The following is a 19,076-nucleotide window of genomic DNA, read 5'->3' as shown; positions in this document are numbered from 1 at the left end:
TTAGAAGAAAAGAAATCTTTCTCTACTTATATCAGTTAATTAACTTTGTGCATTTAACTGCAATGGTGCATAGTCAGTTTTAATTTTTCTCAGTATGGTCAGTTAGGCCCTGATCCCGCATCAGACTATTCTGACAGCTTGATCCCTGTGTCCCATTGCCTTCAGTGAGACTGCTTGGCCACAGAGTCTCATTGTGGTACAGGACTGGGGCTTTATGTTAAACTTTTGATAGGCAGTTTCCTCTATTTAAGTGGATCTTTCACAAAGCAACACAAAACAGAAAAAAACATGTTTAAAAATAGGAAAATGTGATTGTAAAGCCACAAAACTACCAAGGAGACTCGGGACAGGTGTAGTATGCAAAGACACTTTGAACTTTTTTTTTTAAATTGACTAGATTTCAAGTTAACAGTGTCCCTTTCCCTTAATAGCCTAAACTAAATCACAAGAGACGCAATTACTCCATTAATCACCGCCTTATAATATTTTAAAGGGACAAGGGCTGGTTTATCATCATGCAACATCAAGGGGTGTGTCTCCAGTATGTGAGTTTCCTCTTGGGATGTAGACACTAGTAGCGTGATTTAAAGTGTAAGAAGGTAGTCACTCCTCACTGGGGTTTAACAGAAAACACAAGGGAAAGGCTGTAAGTTTAGCCCAGGCCAGGAAGGAGGCCCCCGGAAAGTAGTGGAGTACTTGCTTTGTGTGTGTGAAAACAGTAGCTGAGGGTTTTTTTTTTCTCCAGCGGGCTGTAATTTGACTGTTCTCTTTGGCTTCGCTCCAGAGCCAAGTCCAAGTGGTTAATCTCCCGCTCCGGGGGGAAGTCAGCTGCAGCCGGAGGCCGGGCCGGGCCGAGCCGAGCCGGGCCTCCCTGGGGAGGGGCTGAGCCCGCGGGCAGAGCTGCGGCTGGAGGAGGGGGAGTTTTACAAGCCGCCCCGGCCGCACGGGAGGAGCAGGAAGTTTGGAGAATAAGCTGCTGCCCCAGAGCCGGAGCGGAGCGGCAGGAGCCGCCAGAGGACAAGGCGCTGCGGGTTGGGCGACTGCTGGAGACCAGCGCTCTCCGCCCCCGGGTATAAACACTCGGGGTGTGCGGGGCTGACTGGGGGACGCCCATCAGCAGCGGCTGGGAGCTGCCGCCGGCATCCCGGGGAAAGGGAGCGAGCGCTTTGTGCTGCGGAGCTGGTCTCCTCCTCCACTGATGCAAGCCCCCAGGTAGCGCGTTCTCCTGCCCGCTCCCGGGGCTGCCGCTTCTCCCGCTCTCTCCCCTCCCGTGTCCTCTCCCAGGGAGCCGGCTGGGTTCCCCCCCCCCCCGTCCCGGCGGCTGTTAGTGGTGGGGGCGGACCATTGTCGGGCTGCTTCGGTGGGGCTGGGCTGGGGGCAGAGGCGGCCGGGGGGCCTGACTCCGTTCCGCGGGGGCGGAAAGGGGCGTGTGTGGGAGCCGCTCCGCACCCGCCGGGCCCGGGTACTGCCGGGCTAAGCCACCGCCCGCGGGGTCACTTGCCCTGCCGGTCCCCGCGGCGAGGGACAGACGCGGGCACCGCTCCAGAAGCGCAGCGCTGTGGGGCGGATAGAGCCGGGAGGCCGCTCCCCTCCCCTGCGCGGGCCGGGCGGTAAAACGGGGCTCAGGAGCCCGGGGGATTCGCCTCGCGTTTGTTACCTGCAGAGAGGCGGGGCAGCCGCGCTGTGACGGGGCGGGGGCCGGGGCTCGCTGCACTGATAGTCTCAAACCCCCCCGTGTCCCGGCCGGCCGGCACGTCTCTGGTGCGGGGCCGGGGTGGCCCGCAGTCCTGTGTCGCTGGTGTGGAAGGCGAGTCGCGGTTCCTTCGCACGGCTGCCGCCTGTTTTGCTGGTGAGCACGAGCCTCTAGGTTATAACACAGGGGACGGCAGCAAGCGTGGCTGGGGCTGGAGGGAAACATCTGGAGTCTCAACTTGGTTAAGCTCCGGCATCTGAGGCAGGGGACAAGCTATTGCTTTGCTTGTACTAGCTTTCCCAAGGAGGTAGCTACTACCAGTCTCCTGCCTGGGGATTCGCTGGGGAGCGTAAGCCAGTGGAAGAGCCATTGTGCCGATAACATTTCAGAAACGGGGGGATTTTTTTTTAAACCCCAGCCCATCCCTTCAGTTATGTTTGCTTTTAATGAGGAAAATCCATCAACTTAGAAGTTTTTTGGACTACCCTCCTTCTTTGTGTAGCCCTTCTCTTTCTACTCCAGCACTGCAAAAATCTGATGTGTAAGTAATGCACTGCAGGAATATCACATCAGGTAGTAAAGCGCCCTGTGTGTAATATATTTATGAAGGGTACAAACAATGTTCAGCTGTTTTTGTCCACAAAAGTACTTTTGTGTTTGGCTACAATTAAGTGTGATCTTAAAATCTGAGCAAAGGCGATATTTTCTACACACAGCACCAGAAGTAGTTTTCATTAACATTTAACATACTGCATGATCAAATCTCTGAAAATTTGATACAGGTTGCATAATGCCTCTGTTTTGAACCACATGTTGTTAAAGCCCAAATGCCTGGTGGTAATTATTTGGAATTAAACTCTACAAATTCTAATGTATTTTTATTAAACCTGGCTCTTTTAAAATAAATATAGTTAGTGTCAATTTGGTTCTGGTGTCTGTTCCCTAAAGCATTTAAAAATATGACCAATCATCTTCATATATATATTCTCTTCCTGTTTCCCTTTTGGAGCCCTGACAATTTCCCTGTTGCCTGTCCTTGGTTTCTTTTCCTGACTCTGAAGGCCTTATGTCACAGCTGTTGTCCTTCTGGAAGGATAGAATGGGAGCCCTTCAGAACCCATCAACTCCAGTCTTTAAATCAGCCAAAGGGTCATTGTTGAATAAGATGATTCACTTCATTTCTCCTTTTCTTTGCAAGGCCTCAGCACTCCCAGCATGAGGAGCAAGGGTCCTGGAACAAAACACAATTTCATATTGGGCTGGCTCTTGGTATCTTTTTTTCCCCCTTTTACTGTTAATTAGGATACTGATACAGTTGGGATTTAACTTATTTCTTGCCCTTACAAACCCCTTAGGAGTGGATCAAAAGTGTGAGCAAATAATGACATGAAACTGCTTACATAAATCACAATGAATGGGTGATTTAAAAATAATAATTAATACCAACTCTATATTAGTAGTATTCTTTGCCTCTCTGTTTCCTTCTTGGAGGAACACTGCCTAACATTTGTGGTTCAGATTTCTACAAGTGTTTGTTGCTCAAGCCTCTAGCTCAGGGGTAGACAACCTATGGCACGCGTGCTTATTTTCAGTGGCACTCACACTGCCTGGGTTCCTAGCCACTGGTCTGGAGGGCTCTGCATTTTAATTTAATTTTAAGTGAAGCTTCTTAAACGTTTTAAAAACCTTCTTTACTTTACATATAACAATAGTTTAGTTATATATTATAGATTTATAGAAGGAGACCTTCTAAACATTAAAATGTATTACTGGCACGCAAAACCTTAAATTAGAGTGAATAAATGAAGACTCGGCACACTACTTCTGAAAGGTTGCCGACCCCTGCTCTAGCTAAATTTATAAAGGAATCCTGTTAGCATGTACAAAGCTAAATTTGGTTGTAGCAACTACTGGATGTATAACTTATTGTGGTTAGAAAGCTACATATGTAACTGTCTTAAGCTTTATTTTTCAACTTTTGATTTTTGTGGTATGCAGTTATCTTAATTCTGAGAACTTTTAAAGATGCACATGGATGCTTTGGCTGACAATATACACAAAATATGAATAAAGTTAAATCTCATTAACTTCAAAGATGCTTCTTTTAGAATGGGGGGGCTGAAATTCTTGCCCCTAGAGGGCATTAAATGGTTCCTTTATACATCCAAATAGTCAATTTTTTAACTTTAGCTCCTTTCCCTGACAAAGTTGACAAACTGGAAACTATCCACAATGCTCTGAGAATGTTTCAGTAGCTTCAATATTAAATGTTTGTCATATTACCATGGTGTTAGCATATTATTGGATATTTCTAAAAGTTTAAACAATGTAGAGTGGGATGTTGTTGGATTTATATATGTTATGTTTAGAACTTCTATAACTAAATTTGTTAGTCTCTAAGGTGCCACGAGTACTCCTCGTTATAACTTCTCTGTCATTAATATACTAGTGTTTGTTCTTACTGATATTTACCATAATTCTTTGGTCTTTCTAAAGAGGGAAAGCTCTGGTAGAATTCAGGCACAGAGTATACCTTTCAAACTGCTTTAAGTTTGGGGTCAAATATTTCTCCTTTTGAAAATCCTGTGCAACTCTTGAAAGCTTGCCACAAAATGTCCTTATTTTAATAGATGGTGCAAAAAGTTTTCTTAACTAGAATGCCTTTTAATAATTAAAAGGCATTCTAGAGAGGGAAGTTTAGAAATGTAGCTTCTAAAGGGTTAATCTCCGTCCAGACAGTTAGTGCTTTGTGGAACAGAGAGAGAGGATTTATTTAACTTGCATATTTATGTGCACCTTTGAAATGGAGCCCAGGTGGAAGATGATTTAATACATGGCTTTTGAGATCTTTTCAATAGAGGACCTCTGCTTCCATTAAACTTATTTATGGAAATCACAAAGAAGTAACCTTACTTGCAGTTAGTCATCTTCATCTTTTTACTTTCTGTGAACAGGATGTAAGGGTGGGATCCATGAAAGGATTTAGGCCTGGTCTACACTAAAAAGTTAGGTGAACCCATCTACATTGCTTGGGGGTGTGAAAAAATCTATGGGGGGTGGGAAAGAATTCTTCCATCAACCTAGCTACTGCCTCTTGGGGAGGTGGATTATCTACACTGATGGGAGAAGCCCTCCCGTTGGCATAGGTAGTGTTTTACATTAAAGTGGCGCAGCTGCAGTGTACTGTTTTGAGCACAGACAAGGCCTTACGTGTTGCAGTGCTGCGCATCATAGCACCTAGAAAATCACAGGAATAATGTTGCAATTCATAAAGCTAAATTAGGCACCTAGGATCCCTACGTGATGAATGGGGAAAGATAAGTACCTAAGAATGTGATGCACAAAAGCCAGCATGCTAGGCAAAGAGCTAGCTAAGCTAGCCAATGGGACATGCTGATGAGGGGCGTGTGTCTTAAGCCCTGCCCCTCTCACAGAGGTAGATGCCTTCCAGGAGCTTGGACTTAGGCCAGTGTTTCTCAAATGCGGCCACCGGGGGCTTTTCTTGTGGCCACAGCCTGTCTGGGTGGTGATTGGAGGAGGGGCAAAGCAGCGGCCCCTCCCTCAGGGCTGCCAGCAAATGCTGATCCATGCCTACTTCTGGAGCCACAAACACTTACACAACACAAACAGGTGACGGGTGTGAGTTCCTCACCTTCCCAGGGGTGGTGGTGATTGGGTGTCAGACCTGGGATGGTGGGTGGCAGGCTCTGGCTGTGCTGCAGCAGGCTTTGGCCCCCAGCTTCTGGGCTTCGGGCTCTGGCCCCTGAGATCCATTTCCAGGCTTACTGCCCCCACATCACCCCTGGTGCCCCCCACCTCCCAATCCAACTCCCCATCCAGGGCTTAATTTGTCACCCAGCTTGCTGGGGCTGAGTAAGTATGCTGTGAAAACTGATATTAACAAATATTTTTCACAGTAGCAAACTTACTAACTAGCAAGTCTTAAAAATCAACCAAAGGGCAAAACATGCAAAGCACCTTATTTGTATTTCTATTTTGTTTAGGTGCAGTAAAGAATAGAGACAACTGTACATTATTTTTATTATTGAGTCTGCAATGAATAAATTACAATGATTTGGGGACACATGCATATTTATTTGTTTTTCCTAAAGTTAATTTAAATATTTTAGGAAAAATTGTTAGAGTGGCCACCAGCAAGAGTTGGTCACTCTGAGGTCACCAAAATATTTGTTGCGAGAATCCCTGACTTAGGCGCCTATCTCTGCTAAGCAATCCATGAACAAGAACCCATCACCTGGAGTCAGGAATCTAAGGTGTTTCTTGCAGGAATGAGTTAGGCACCTGCTTTGTTCCACATAAAACGGCTGAAGAGGAGGAGGTGGTGCCAGTGCCCACCTTATAATGTTTAGCCCAGTGGTTAGAGTACTTGCTTGCCACAGGGGGAGAAAGGATGTGAATGTGGATCTCCCACCTCTCAGGAGAATGCTCTAAGCACTGGGCTGTGGGATATTCTGATGTCAGACTCCCTTAGTCTCTCCTGTTGAAGCTGTTCCATGGTGGATAAATAATCAAAGAGTGATTGGAGCTGAGGGGGAGTGGACATGGGGTCTCCTACGATTCTCATTCTCTCTCTCTCTGGCTGTTCCACTGTGGATAAATACTTACATAGTCATTGGGACAGAGCGAGAGAGAGAGTGACTCTGTACCCCAGTGGTTGCAGCACCCACCTGCTGGGTGGGAGATGCCTATTCAGGAAGGATGTTTAAGTCCTATCAAAATAAATTGGATATCATATAAGCATGTTTTCCTGATTTGGGGCTTTAGACTGTAAACACTCCAGTGCAAGGATATTGTCTTTTCTGTATGTGTACAGTTCTCAGCACAACAGGGCTCTGATCCTGATTGAGGGCTTCAGATGCTATCATCATATGTACTACTATGACTAATGTTCTGAATGGAATCAGATGAGACGGTGGTAAAAATGCTGGTACCCTGCCTATAGTGGCTCACCCGCCATCAGCATTACTGGTGGGTCTGCATCAGTGTAGACACAGCCTCTGTCTATATAGTGGCTTCATCTGCAGCCTGTGGTTGGGAAAACTGTTGAAGTGTAACCAAAGGTATCATAAACTGGGGAGGACAAATATAAACTCTTATTAGTGTTTTAAAAGAATACTGTCATAGATTAAACACAGCACGCCACAAACTGAAATTAGTTTGTATATTGAATTCTCTCTCTTTGTGCAATTCATAGATGTCAGATCTCTAAGACTTAAGAGTACAGCACTGGATTTTGTGTTTTTAAAAAATCACACACAACGTTCAGAATGTGTGTTATAAAATGTGTAATAAACTCCAACTGACACACACAACTTTAAAAAAAATAGCCTGAAATATGGAATTAATGTTTTTTTTGTAAAGATTCAAATAAAAGAATTTGATAAGATAAAGGAAATATTTGCAGAATTCCTCCTATGGAAAGTAAATCTGAGAAACAATCTATAAATCAACATTTACAATTCTGAGTTAGTTTAAAGGAATCTGTCCTCTGCATACAAAGCAAAATATGAACAGGAACCTATAACAGAATAATTTTCTAGGTGAGTATTAGAGGAATACATTTTATCTGCATAATAATTAATTTGCTTTAGTAATTTTACCTCAGTTGAAATTAAATTGCCTTAGGCTTCTTGGAAATGCATTAATAAAAATGTGTAAAATGGCAACAATCATTAATGTACTGTAAACATGAGATGCATTCGAAGTGTAGTTTCATTCTGAAAAGTAATGGTAGAATATGGTACTCTGTTATGCAACAGAGCTACTCCCTGAGGCCTGGTCTACACTAGGACTTTAATTTGAATTTAGCAGCGTTAATTCGAATTAACCGTGCACCCGTCCACACCAGGAAGCCATTTAATTCGACATAGAGGGCTCTTTAGTTCGAATTCTGTACTCCTCCCCGACGAGGGGAGTAGCGCTAAATTCGACATGGCTATGTCGAATTAGGCTACGTGTGGATGCAAATCGAACTTAGTAGCTCCGGGAGCTATCCCACAGTGCAATACTCTGTGTACGCTCTGGACAGCAGTCCGAGCTTGGATGTTCTGACCAGCCACACAGGAAAAGCCCCGGGAAAATTTGAATTCCTTTTCCTGTCTGGACAGTTTGAATCTCATTTCGTGGTTGGACATCGGGGCGAGCTCAGCAGCACCGGCAGCAATGCAGAGCTCTCCAGCAGAGGAGTTCATGTAATCTCTGAATAGAAAGAGGGACCCAGCATAGACTGACTGGGAAGTCTTGGATCTGATCGGTGTGTGGGGCGAGAAGTCTGTGCTTTCGGAGCTGCGCTCCAAAAAACGGAATGCAAAGACCTACGAGAAGGTCTCCAAAGCCATGAGAGACAGAGGATACAGCCGGGATGCAACGCAGCGCCGCGTGAAAATCAAGGACCCCAGACAAGGCTACCAAAAAATCAAAGCGGCAAACGGACGCTACGGAGCCTGCCACCACTGCCCCACCAGTGACCATGTACTCTGACGATGGGACAGTGTCGACGGCCAGTTCCTCAGTGATGTTCGCGGACGGGGAAGATGAGGAAGGGTTTGTGGAGGACGAGGCAGGCGACAGCGCTTACAACGCTGGTTTCCCCGACAGCCAGGATCTCTTCATCACCCTCACGGAGATCCCCTACCAACCCTCCCCGGCCGTTAACCCGGACCCTGAATCAGGGGAAGGAGCAGTCGGTAAGTGCTTTAAACATGTAAACTTTTATTCTTAATATAACAGGAATCTGAAGTATGTGAAAAGGAGGTCTCTCTATATATGGGGATAGAACATAAATCCTCCTGGGAGATCTCCACGAAGCTCTCCTGGAGGTAGTCGAAAAGCCTCCGCAGGAGGTTCCTGGGGAGAGCTGCCTTATTGGGTGCTCCATGGTAGCACACCTTTCCGCGCCAGGCTTTCATGAGGTACTCAGGGAGCATTGCCTCTCCGAGCACGGCTGCATAGGGCCCTGGTTTGTGCTGGCTTTCACGCAGCATGCGCCCTCTATCTCCTTCAGTGACCCTCCTCAGGGTGATCTCGCTCGGAGACTCCTGCATTTAATTAATGTTACGCCTGGTCCAAAGTATTTTTAAAAAATCTCTGGACAGACGGCGTAGCAGAGACTCAGCACGCTGCTGCGTGACAAGCGTAACGGAAAGCCAAAGAATCAAATGGACGCTCATGGAGGGAGGGGGGACTGAGGACGCAAGCTATCACACAGTTCCTGCTGTCTCCGAAAAGCATTTGCATTCTTGGCTGATCTCCCAATACCTGTACGGTCAAACACATTGTCCACGGTGGTTCAGGGCATAGCTCATCAATGTACCCCTCCCCCACCCCCAGAAGGAAAAGGAAAAAAAATAGTCTCTTGACTCTTGTAAATGTCACCCTATGTGTACTGAATGCTGCTGGTAGACGCGATGCTGCGGCACTGTACCGTAGCATCCTCTCCCCCCCACCCCGCCTTATGGGTGGCTGATGGTGCAGTAAGACTGATATCCGTCGTCGTCATCAGCCTTGCTGTAGATGGTGTAGTGCAATACGACCGGTACCCGTCCTCGTCATCAGCCCATAAGTAGACGGCCTGCTAACCGTCTTCATCATAGCAACAGGGGGCTGAGCTCCATCAGCCCCTGCCCTTCATGTGTAAAGAAAAGATTCTGTACTGCCTGGACTGTCATAGCAGCTGGAGGCTGCCTTCCCCTTATTTCATTTCAGTAACAAGTCACTGTTTCTTATTCCTACGTTCTGTATTACTTCAGAACACAAATCAGGGGACACTGCAACGGTAGCCCGGGAAGGCTGGGGGAGGAGGGAAGCAACAGGTGGGGTTGTTGCAGGAGCACCCCCTGTGAATGCCATGCAGCTCATCATTCCTGAATAATCTGACACGGAGCGGCTGTGCTCTCTGGTTCTCTGAAACACTGGATCTGTACTACATTAGCCCCATATTCTATGCAGGAATTATTCTATTTTTAGATACCATAAAGGAGGGATTGACTTGGGGAGTCATTCCCAGTTTTGTCTTTTGCGCTCCCGGCTGATCTCGGCCAGGGGCACCTATGACAGCAGCAGAAGGTATAATGCAATACAGCTGGTAACCATCATCACCTTGCCAATTTACAATGGCATGGTAGATGGTACAGTATGGCTGATAACCATCTCTGCTGTCATGCAAAAGCAAATGAATGCCGCTGTGTAGCGCTGCTGAATCACCTCTGTCCACAGCATCTAGTACACATACGGTGACAGTGACAAAAGGCAAAACAGGCTCCATGGTTGCCACGCTATGGCGTATGCCAGGGCAATCCAGGGAAAACGGGCTCGAAATGATTGTCTGGCGTTCCTTTCCCAGAGGAAGGAATGACTGACTACATTTACCCAGAACCACCCGCGACAATGAAATTTGCACCATCAGGCACTGGGATCTCAACCCAGAAGTGCAAGGGTCGGGGGACACTGCGATGGGGTAGAACAGGGGCAGAGTTTATGCTTTCCGGATTGCCTGCTGCAGGAGTGCGGACGAGATAGGTGCTGTGCATGGTGTTGTTCACAGACACAGACTAGACTGTGTTCATTGTTCGCAAAAATGTATCTTTGCAAGGAATTCACTCCCTTTTTCCCATCACACAGCTTCGACTGTCTCCAGACCTGCCACAGCATCCCCCTCACAGAGGCTTGCAAAGATTAGGCGGCGAAAGAAAAAGACACGGGACGGGATGATCACTGAAGTTATGGGGCGCTCCCGAGCCGAGGCGGACCAGCAGAGCCAGTGGAGGGAGACCCTCTCTCTGTACCAGCGCTCACACAGCGAATGGGAGGAGAGGTGGCGTGAGGAAGACAAGCAGGCGACTCAAACGCTGCTTGGACTAATGAGGGAGCAAACGGACACGCTCCGGCGCCTTGTGGATGTTCTGCAGGACCGCAGTCAGGAGGACAGAGCCCCCCCGCAGTGTAGCTGCAACCGCCCTCCCCCGCCACAAAGTCCCATACCTCCTGTCACCCAAAGTAACCAGAAGGAGTGGCGCCAGGGGCCGTGAAAACTGTCGCTGCACCCCAGCAGAGTGCTCAAGTACCCAAAAGCTCTCATACCCTAATTTTTGAGAATTCCTTCCCTTCCTGACTCACCCAAGCCCCAATCCCAGTTTCATCCCCTGACTGTCTGGTTAATTATTAAAAATACTTTGCTGTTAATTACTGTTTCCGTCATGCTTTTTTACACAACGCTGTGTTTGAAGGGGGGGGGTGGGTGGGTGGGGAAGGGGGTAGGGTATTGCATAGGACAGTCACCTTTAGCAGGGTACAGAGACGGGGGCAGGATCAGCAGCAGGTCACACACACAGTGCAGTCAGTAGGCACCCTGGTCGGTATGGGAGGTGGTTTGCAGGTTCTGTGTGGGTGGGGGGGTATGTGACTTTGTAGCGGGGGAGTGGGGTTACAGATCTCATGCAACGGTCCCTGTCCTGGACCACAGAGCCACGCAGCAGAGGAATCTGTATCTGTCCTCCCCTGCCACAAGGCCACATAGCCCCCGCACACAGAGTCCCAAAAAGGAGGGATGGCAGGCTCCGTTGAAACAACCAGTCCGTCACTGCAGAGTGCTCTGGGAGCAGGAGCCTGTCATTCCTCGAGTTTACAGGCGGTCTTTACATCACCGCACACCCTACCAAGCACAGTCTGCGTCCCAGTTTCAACCCTTTAATGCAAAGTCATCAATAAAGAAACCTTTGTAAAGTTACAGTGGAAGATGTATTTTATTTTTAAACGTGTGTTGGAAGTGGGGGAAGCGGGGTGGATGGGGTATGTAACTGCAGATGCTAGTCAACAGTAACTTGGTAGAGAAACGGGCAGGTTCAGCTTCTCTGTAAAGAAACTGAACAGTCACAGGTCACGCTGCTCGCTGGTACTTGAAGAGTTCCTTGTCGCTGTGCAAGGCGCCTGCATAGGGCTTCACGAGGCAGGGCATTAGCGGGTAGGCTGGGTCCCCGAGGATCACTATAGGCATCTGCACATCCCCAAGAGTTATTTTGTGGTCCGGGAAGAAACTACCTTCCTGCAGGCGTCTAAACAGACCAGAGTTCCTGAGAACAAGCGCGTCATGAACTTTGCCTGGCCACCCGACGTTGGTGCTGGTAAAACGTCCCCCATGGTCCACCAGTGCTCGCAGCACCATTGAAAAGTAGACTGATTTCTCAGCAGCTGACTGTGGAAGAGGTGGACGATAAGGTGCGAGGAGTTGACAACGGCCATAACTGCAGCGGGCTCCGTGCTTGCAGTGCTGTGGCGTCTGCGCTGTCACTGAGCAGAGAAGTGCACAAACAGATTGTCCGCAGGCGCTTTCGGGGGGGGGGGGGAGGGAGGGCGTGATTGACGGTTCAATGATGACAGTTACCCAAAACCACCCTCGACACATTTTTCCCCCCAGCATGCATTGGGGGGAAATCCCAGAATTCCAATGGGCAGCGGGGAGTGCGGGAACTGTGGGATAGCATCCCACAGTGCACCGCTTCCAAAGTCGACGCCCCGTTACTGTGGACTCATACAGTCGAATTAGTGTATTTAGTGTGGATACACAAATTCGACTTCATAAGGTCGATTCCACAAATTCGACTTGTTGATTCGAAATAGTCTTGTAGTGTAGACATACCCTGACTCTTTTCAGAGTCTTCATACCTGCTGATGTTAGTAACAAAGATACCATTTTACTACTGTTTATTCCCACCACATGTTCTGCAATATTAAGAGAAGGTGAGTGGGAGTCACTCCAGCCCTCTACTGAATTTGAAGAAAATAGGACTGTAGGAGTGTCACTGAATACTTAGTTTGGCATGGAGAACCTATGGTGGTGATGAACATGGACTGAATGTGCAGGACTGCCAATTGGAAAAGATACTGTTTTACTTGCAGAGTGAGAACATCTGACATGGAAATCACTGAGAGAGGACAAACATGCATCCCTATAATACCATTTAACTTATTTTCTTACAAAGATGTTTTTCAGAGAAGAACTAGACTTCAAACAGACTTTTTTTTTTTTAACAGAGTCTTTTGTTCTGGGGGGCCAGAGAAATTAGTCAAGCTCCTTTGTGTAGCTGTAACAGTATTGCCAACTGAAAACATTAAAAAATAAAAAAATCACAGGTCAGCCTCATGGCTTAAAAATTGTGAGTTTTTTTAAATTCCCTCCTTCCCCCACCCCTTTGATTTTAGAGTCTTGAGGTGGGTGGTGGTATATTTTCCAGCTTTTTTCTGCAATTATGATTGATGGGAATTTAAAAAAAAAAAAAAAGCTTAGATTACACGTAATATAACATGACACCAGGACTTTAGGAAAAACATCAGATGTCATCAAAGTTGGTAGAGCTGCAAGTCTGCTAGGAAAAGGGATCACACCCCAATAAATATGTTGCACTGGACAGCAGCTTTGGTGGTAACAAGAATAAAATATCAGCATTTGAGCTTGGAAGTATTGTGAGCTTTGTATGTAGATATAGTGTGAGAGGTAGAATGGAGTAATTTAGGCCGTACCTACACTGGGCCTTTACATCATTATTTTAATTTAAACCAGTTCATGTTAGTTCAGTTTCAAGAGGGTGTGCTTGACTAAATCTGTTGTTGTCATTCATGCTGTCTTTTTTAAGGACCTATCTAGAACTCCTTTTTCAGACATTCTGATGTGGTTTAGACTTGACAAGCTAGCTGGTCAAACCAAATTTAAATGGAGTTAGCCTAAATTGGTGGTGTTCTGTATCTTTAAATGGTTCAGTTTATATTGGTAAAAGGTCTGTGGGGTAAAACTGCTGCTAATTCAGGAGACCTGAAATAATCTTATTAACTGTGCAGGCAAGGGTTAATCCATGTCTATGACATGCTCTGTTGCTGAGTCAATCTCTTTTTGATACCACAGTTGGCCGTGTAATACAAATACCTAGACAATGTAGATTGTCTTCCACCCAACTGGCAGCTGTTTTGCAGATAAGCCTACCTCTGAAACTGGGTGCTGCTTAAAGGCTCAATTCTACAAGGTTCTGGGTGCCCACATTCCTACGTGGCCTCTGATTACAGTTAATGCCTCACATCCAAGCAACTCCATTCATAATATTTGGTTGTACTTCACATTCCATGAAAGCCTTTGTATTATCCCCTAAACCAAGGTCTTCAATGTTTGTATTTATTAAATTACTTTTAAGTAATAGGATTTGCAGAATTTCAGACTTTGCAAGACCAAGCCAGGTGCTATTGTTGTAGAGCTGGTCGGTGCTGAGGGATTGCATCCATCTGATGAAGGTACTGAGCACAGCTCAGAAGTGGGTTAATGCAGGACCTCTTGAATTAGCTGCACAGGTGTCCAGTCATAACTGCTGTAGATTGAAATCTTTTGATATCTACAGCTAGGAAGAGGAGGTGCAGCTTGTTGTTTGTTTAGTTTATCCTCCTGACATGGACAACTTTCTCTGAAGGAATGTGGTTCTGGGGCTAGGACAAAGGACTGGGAGTCAGGAGAGCTGAGTAATTATTACTATACTACTAACCACGTGTGTGACCTTAGATAAGTCACACTCTCTGTGCCTCAATTTCCTATGTATGAAATGGGAATAGTGATACTTATCTCCCATTGTAAAGCAACTGAGACTAGCATTCTGCAACATCTTAGTATTTATGAAATTGAATACCACAGTTTACTTGTCTGTTCATTAGTGTATCTGATTTGTGATATTTCTAAGGCAACTATTACACCTCTGTATCTAAATTACATCATCATGGACATTCACTCAGGTTTTTCTATCTTTAATCTGCTGCTGTGTCTTTAGAGGTGTGAATTTTGCTGCATTACTTAATTAAATATGAGAGACAAGGTGAGTGAGGCAATATCTTTTATTGGACCAACTTCTGTTGGTGAAAGAGGCAAGCTTTTGAGTTACACACAGCTGTGGAGCTCAAAGGTTTCTCTTTCACCAACAGAAGTTGGTCCAATAAAAAAGATTCTCACTCACCTTATCTCTCTCATCCTGAGAACAACACCATTCTAAAAGTTAATTAAATATATCACTCGAATGGTAACAAAGATATTACCGTAGGATCCTAGAGTCCAAGCTCCAGCCTAAGCCAGAAAGTCTACACAGCAGTGAAACAGCCCCACAGCCCAAGCTCTCTGAGCTTGAGTAGGATGGCACAGGCCAGGGATTGGTGTCTAGTTGCTGTGTAGACATACCCTAGAAATCTTCAGAAAAACTTGCTGTTGACTAATTTCATTAATCAGTTACAAGGTCTGATGCAGATTGCCAGCAGCTTGACCCCCATCACAACTGGCAGCTGCTGAAGACTTCTTGGTGTCGGCCTTCGGGGCTAAGTTACCAGTGCACAACTTTTTTGGCACTTATTTGTGTTGCTCAGGAGTAGGGTGATCAGATGTCCTGATTTTTATAGGGATGGTCCTGATTTTTGCATCTTTTTCTTATATAGGCTCCTATTACCCCTCCTCCCCCCTCACCCCCTGTCCTGATTTTTCATACTTGCTGTCTGGTCAGCCTGCTCAGGAGTGTAAGGTGACAATATATTTGGGATTGATAGTCTAGAAAAAAGATGACTTTGACTTTGTCAGGCTTGTCAGTGTCGCTTTGTATAAGGTAACCTAAACTCTAGTGCATTTTTATAATGTGCTATTAACAGTCACTACATGTGAATTTTTACTTTAGCGCTCAATGCAAATTAATGAGCCTGCATTGTTGCTCTCTGTTTGGCTAATGTCAGTTCACACTTACGTAAGTAACATTGGGTTATTTTAAAATATCAATGTACATGAATTGTCTTAGGAAAAATATTAGTATTTTATTAAATTATTTAAAAAAAATTGCATTAGATTCTTACACCAAGGATTTTTGTGGAGTGCGCAAATGAACCAAACGTGCTCTGTGTTGAGCATGTGTATGTGTGTATGAGACTTAGTTGGGCATCATATGGGAGCATGGGTTAGGCTGATTTGATGGACTAGCATCCCATTTGTAGGAGTGTTTTGAAATCTGAATAAATTATTTGTAAGTCTGTGGAATACCATTTATATTGGGGTCAAAAGTGAGACAGGTGGTCTCGGTTTGGGTTTCTCTTTTGTTAACCACAGCAGAGGAGAGAGAGTGCTCTGCTTTTAAAATACATTTATTGTGTTGAAAACTTGTATGCTTTGGGAAAATCTTTTCAGAACATCCAATACTTCACTAACGCCATAATTCTGGTCCATTTGTGTGCTCCAATGATGAGTTAAGTGCAACTTCACAATGCTGACATAGACAAATTTTGAAATGAGGGTGATTTCAAAGACTACTGTGAGAATAGTATATTGCACCTGTCATCTTAATACTGGAAATCAGTTTGGCTGACTTCCATCCAGAATATGTTCTGGAAAGAAAACTTTGTCCTGACATGTTTTTGAGAATAGTTCACAAAAAACAACCACATACAAATTTGAGAAGTCCTCCAAGCTGCCAAAATGTTTTACATAGAAGAACGTTGTCATTACTAGCTAAGGTTTAGTTAACTTTATATGTGTGTCTAAATTTTAGCTTTTTTTAGGGGCGTTTGTTTAACTTGGTCCTGTATAAGGCTTCTCTTTAGGTCTGAAATACTCCTAGTTAACTCTACAGGATACTCATGCATTCTAGAGATATCTGTTGTTAATGTCTTCTAAATGCTATATGTTTTTTAAGAGTAAGTTTAGTTTGTAGTGAATCTCCAGAATAACTATTTTATAAATGTGCATAACTATACATTTTACTGATCTATAAACCGCAGTATCAAATCCTTATGTATTAGATAGCTAACTGGTTTAAAGAGACAACCTGCCTCCTAAATTTTCTGCACAATAGCGAAGAATGGCTTTTATATTAGTGTATGAGTAGAACTTTATAGCAGTTGATAACCTAGCTACTGCTAGGATGCCTGAACAATCTCATTCCTCTAGAATTTAAAGAGAGTCCCTCGTTTACTGGAAGTCTTGAGAACAAAAGAAACATAAACTAAAGGGAAAAATAGGAGAGAAAGTATACAGGCCATTTCTCATCTTGGTTTTACTTTAATTACAGCCATAATGCAACCAGGTACCTGGACACTTGAAAGACTGCAATTAGAATATAATCAGAGAGTAAACCTTGTGAAGTTACTTTTTACATAATTGTTTCCAAACTCTGAGGAACTTTACTGGCAGTTATTCAATGTATTTAAATAGAGTAGAAAGCTGACTTAGTCTTCAGGAGTAAATTTAAAAGAATATATTTTTTTCTCTTCAGGTAACTTTTACTGAGAAAAATATGGAAACGACTGCTTTCTTGAGTGACATGAACAGTGAAGTCTGTTCTGAAGGTCTATTACAGTTTTCAGCATAACACAATGCTGAAGTTTAGTAATTATGTGGTGAATATTTTTTTTTATTAGCTCCTCATAACTAATGTATCTAAGATGTTGGTGTAGTTTGGTGGCTTTTTTTTTTTTTGCTTAAATAGAGAATCTCTTTTGATGGGCATCATATCTTTTTGGTAAGAGTGAACATAAAGCAATCCTGTATAATACAATTCAAGTTGAGTATAGTAATTTTTTTAAAGATGTAGAACTTTGCCTGTTTATGGTTTGGTTCCCCTTAAACCAAAGTAGCTTGGAAACTCAGCAGGGATTCTATTTATTCTGGCATAGGAATAAGCATCAGGCAGAGGTTTCTGGTCTCAAGGACTGGTAATGGTAGGAGGCCTCTGTAATATTGCCAGCCAGCTAAATGCCTGCAGTATTTTGCCATACAGGAAATCAATTGCAGCTGAATGTTCACAGTTTCTACTCCAAGTATATAAACATACCTTCCAGTGATTTTTTTTTAAATCTGTTTTTTATCTAGAGTCTTAACTTCAATAGTTACTTGAAAGTTCAGAGTCAGAACACTTGATATTTTGTTTCCAAGGAATCTACCCACTCTCTAGTATCTTGGCACTAGATCATGGTGGGATAGAAGTATGAAACAAAACACACAAATACTTATTAAGGAGAGATGCTATCACTGGATCATGAAATCCTGAAAAGCAGGTAAACCTCAACCAGTGACTTACTGAGACTGCATTAATAAAAGGAGGTACATTTACTATACCGGTTTGGTTCCTGATTGCATAACTGCCTGAAATATGATGATCTGAAGATGGGCAAAGATGGAGGAGTTGCTGAATATGGATATACTTGAAGAACTGCTATTATTGGAGAATCTATTTTCTCTAGGAAGTCCACAATTCTACACTCTTGGAGGTTAGTGGTCAGTTAAGCAAAGTTTGTTCGAATACACTGCAGCACCATTCTACCAAAATAGACACCTGATCTGGCTTCTGACAAGAAACCAGAGTGTGTTGGTATTGATGTGCACCTTACTTTGAGTGGCTCCCTTAAAATATCCAGCATAGATGTGGTTACCAGTTAGAACAAGTCTCTGAATCTAGTGTGGCTCTAGCAGCTTTGAGGCCTTTTTGAACACACACAAATATCTTGAGTCATAGAAAAGAAGGATTTCAATTTCTTGCTCCACCACAGGCATAGTGTATGACCTAGGGTAAGTTATTTGGGGCCAGTTTTTTTTAAAAAAGGTATTTAGGTACTGAAAGATGCAGTTAAATGCCTAGTGGGATTTCCAGAAATGTCTATGTGCCTAGTTCCTGTTGTTTACTATGGAAATTAGGCACCTAGGCATTTTTGAAAATCCCACTAGGTGCCAGTTGCATCTTTAGGTGCTAAATATCTTTTTTTAAACTGACTCTTGAGGGGGTGGGAGGGCAGAGATACTAGCTAGAAATAGTGGTACTTTCCAGCCTCACAGGGTAATACTTTATAGATGGTGAGGAGATAGGGAACTACAGCAATGGCAGGCATATAGCTACCTAAGATAATGGCTATGGATACACTAGAGAGCTTCCAGTGACCCAGCTGTGCTGCTGGAAGCTCTCTAGTATGGCCACTCTAAACCGATGGGAGAGAGCTCTCCCATTGACTTAATTAATTCACCCCCAATGAGCAGCAGCAGCTATGTCAGCAGGAGAAGCTCTCCTGCCAACACAGCACTTTCCACACCAGCACTCTAGGTTGGTGTAACTCAGGGATCGGCACCCTTGGCACTCAGCCCATTAGGGAAATCCGCTGGTGGGCCAAGACAGTTTGTTTACCTGCAGCGTCTGCAGGTTCGGCTGATTGCAGCTCTCACTGGCTGCAGTTCACAGTTCCAGGCCAATGGGGGCTGCGGTGTGGGTGGAGGGATGTGCTGGCCACCACTTCCCGCAGCCCCCATTGGCCTGGAACAGTGAACCGCACCCAGTAGGAGCTGCGATCTACCGAACCTGCGGACGTTGCAGGTAAACAAACC

General features: G+C 44.7%; 1 protein-coding gene across 3 annotated transcripts in view; it reads left to right on the top strand.

Moving 5' to 3' along the window:
- The first annotated feature begins 555 nt into the window (after positions 1 to 555).
- The window catches only part of PLEKHG1 (pleckstrin homology and RhoGEF domain containing G1), a 228,882-nt gene continuing 210,361 nt past the window's right edge, over positions 556 to 19,076 (top strand). Inside the window, exon 1 of one of the 3 annotated variants that reach the window (XM_039530890.1) lies at positions 556 to 1,070. The gene's annotated coding sequence lies outside the window, so the exon portion shown is untranslated. Of the gene's footprint in view, positions 1,213 to 1,727; positions 1,850 to 19,076 lie in introns of those variants that run through there. The other 2 variants (XM_039530889.1, XM_039530891.1) reach the window with 2 other exon arrangements.

This window comes from Mauremys reevesii, linkage group 3 (genome assembly GCF_016161935.1).
Source record: "Mauremys reevesii isolate NIE-2019 linkage group 3, ASM1616193v1, whole genome shotgun sequence".
NCBI classification, from domain to species: Eukaryota; Metazoa; Chordata; order Testudines; family Geoemydidae; genus Mauremys; species Mauremys reevesii.
Note: the sequence above shows the minus strand (reverse complement) of the source record. Positions and strands in the feature narration are given on the sequence as shown.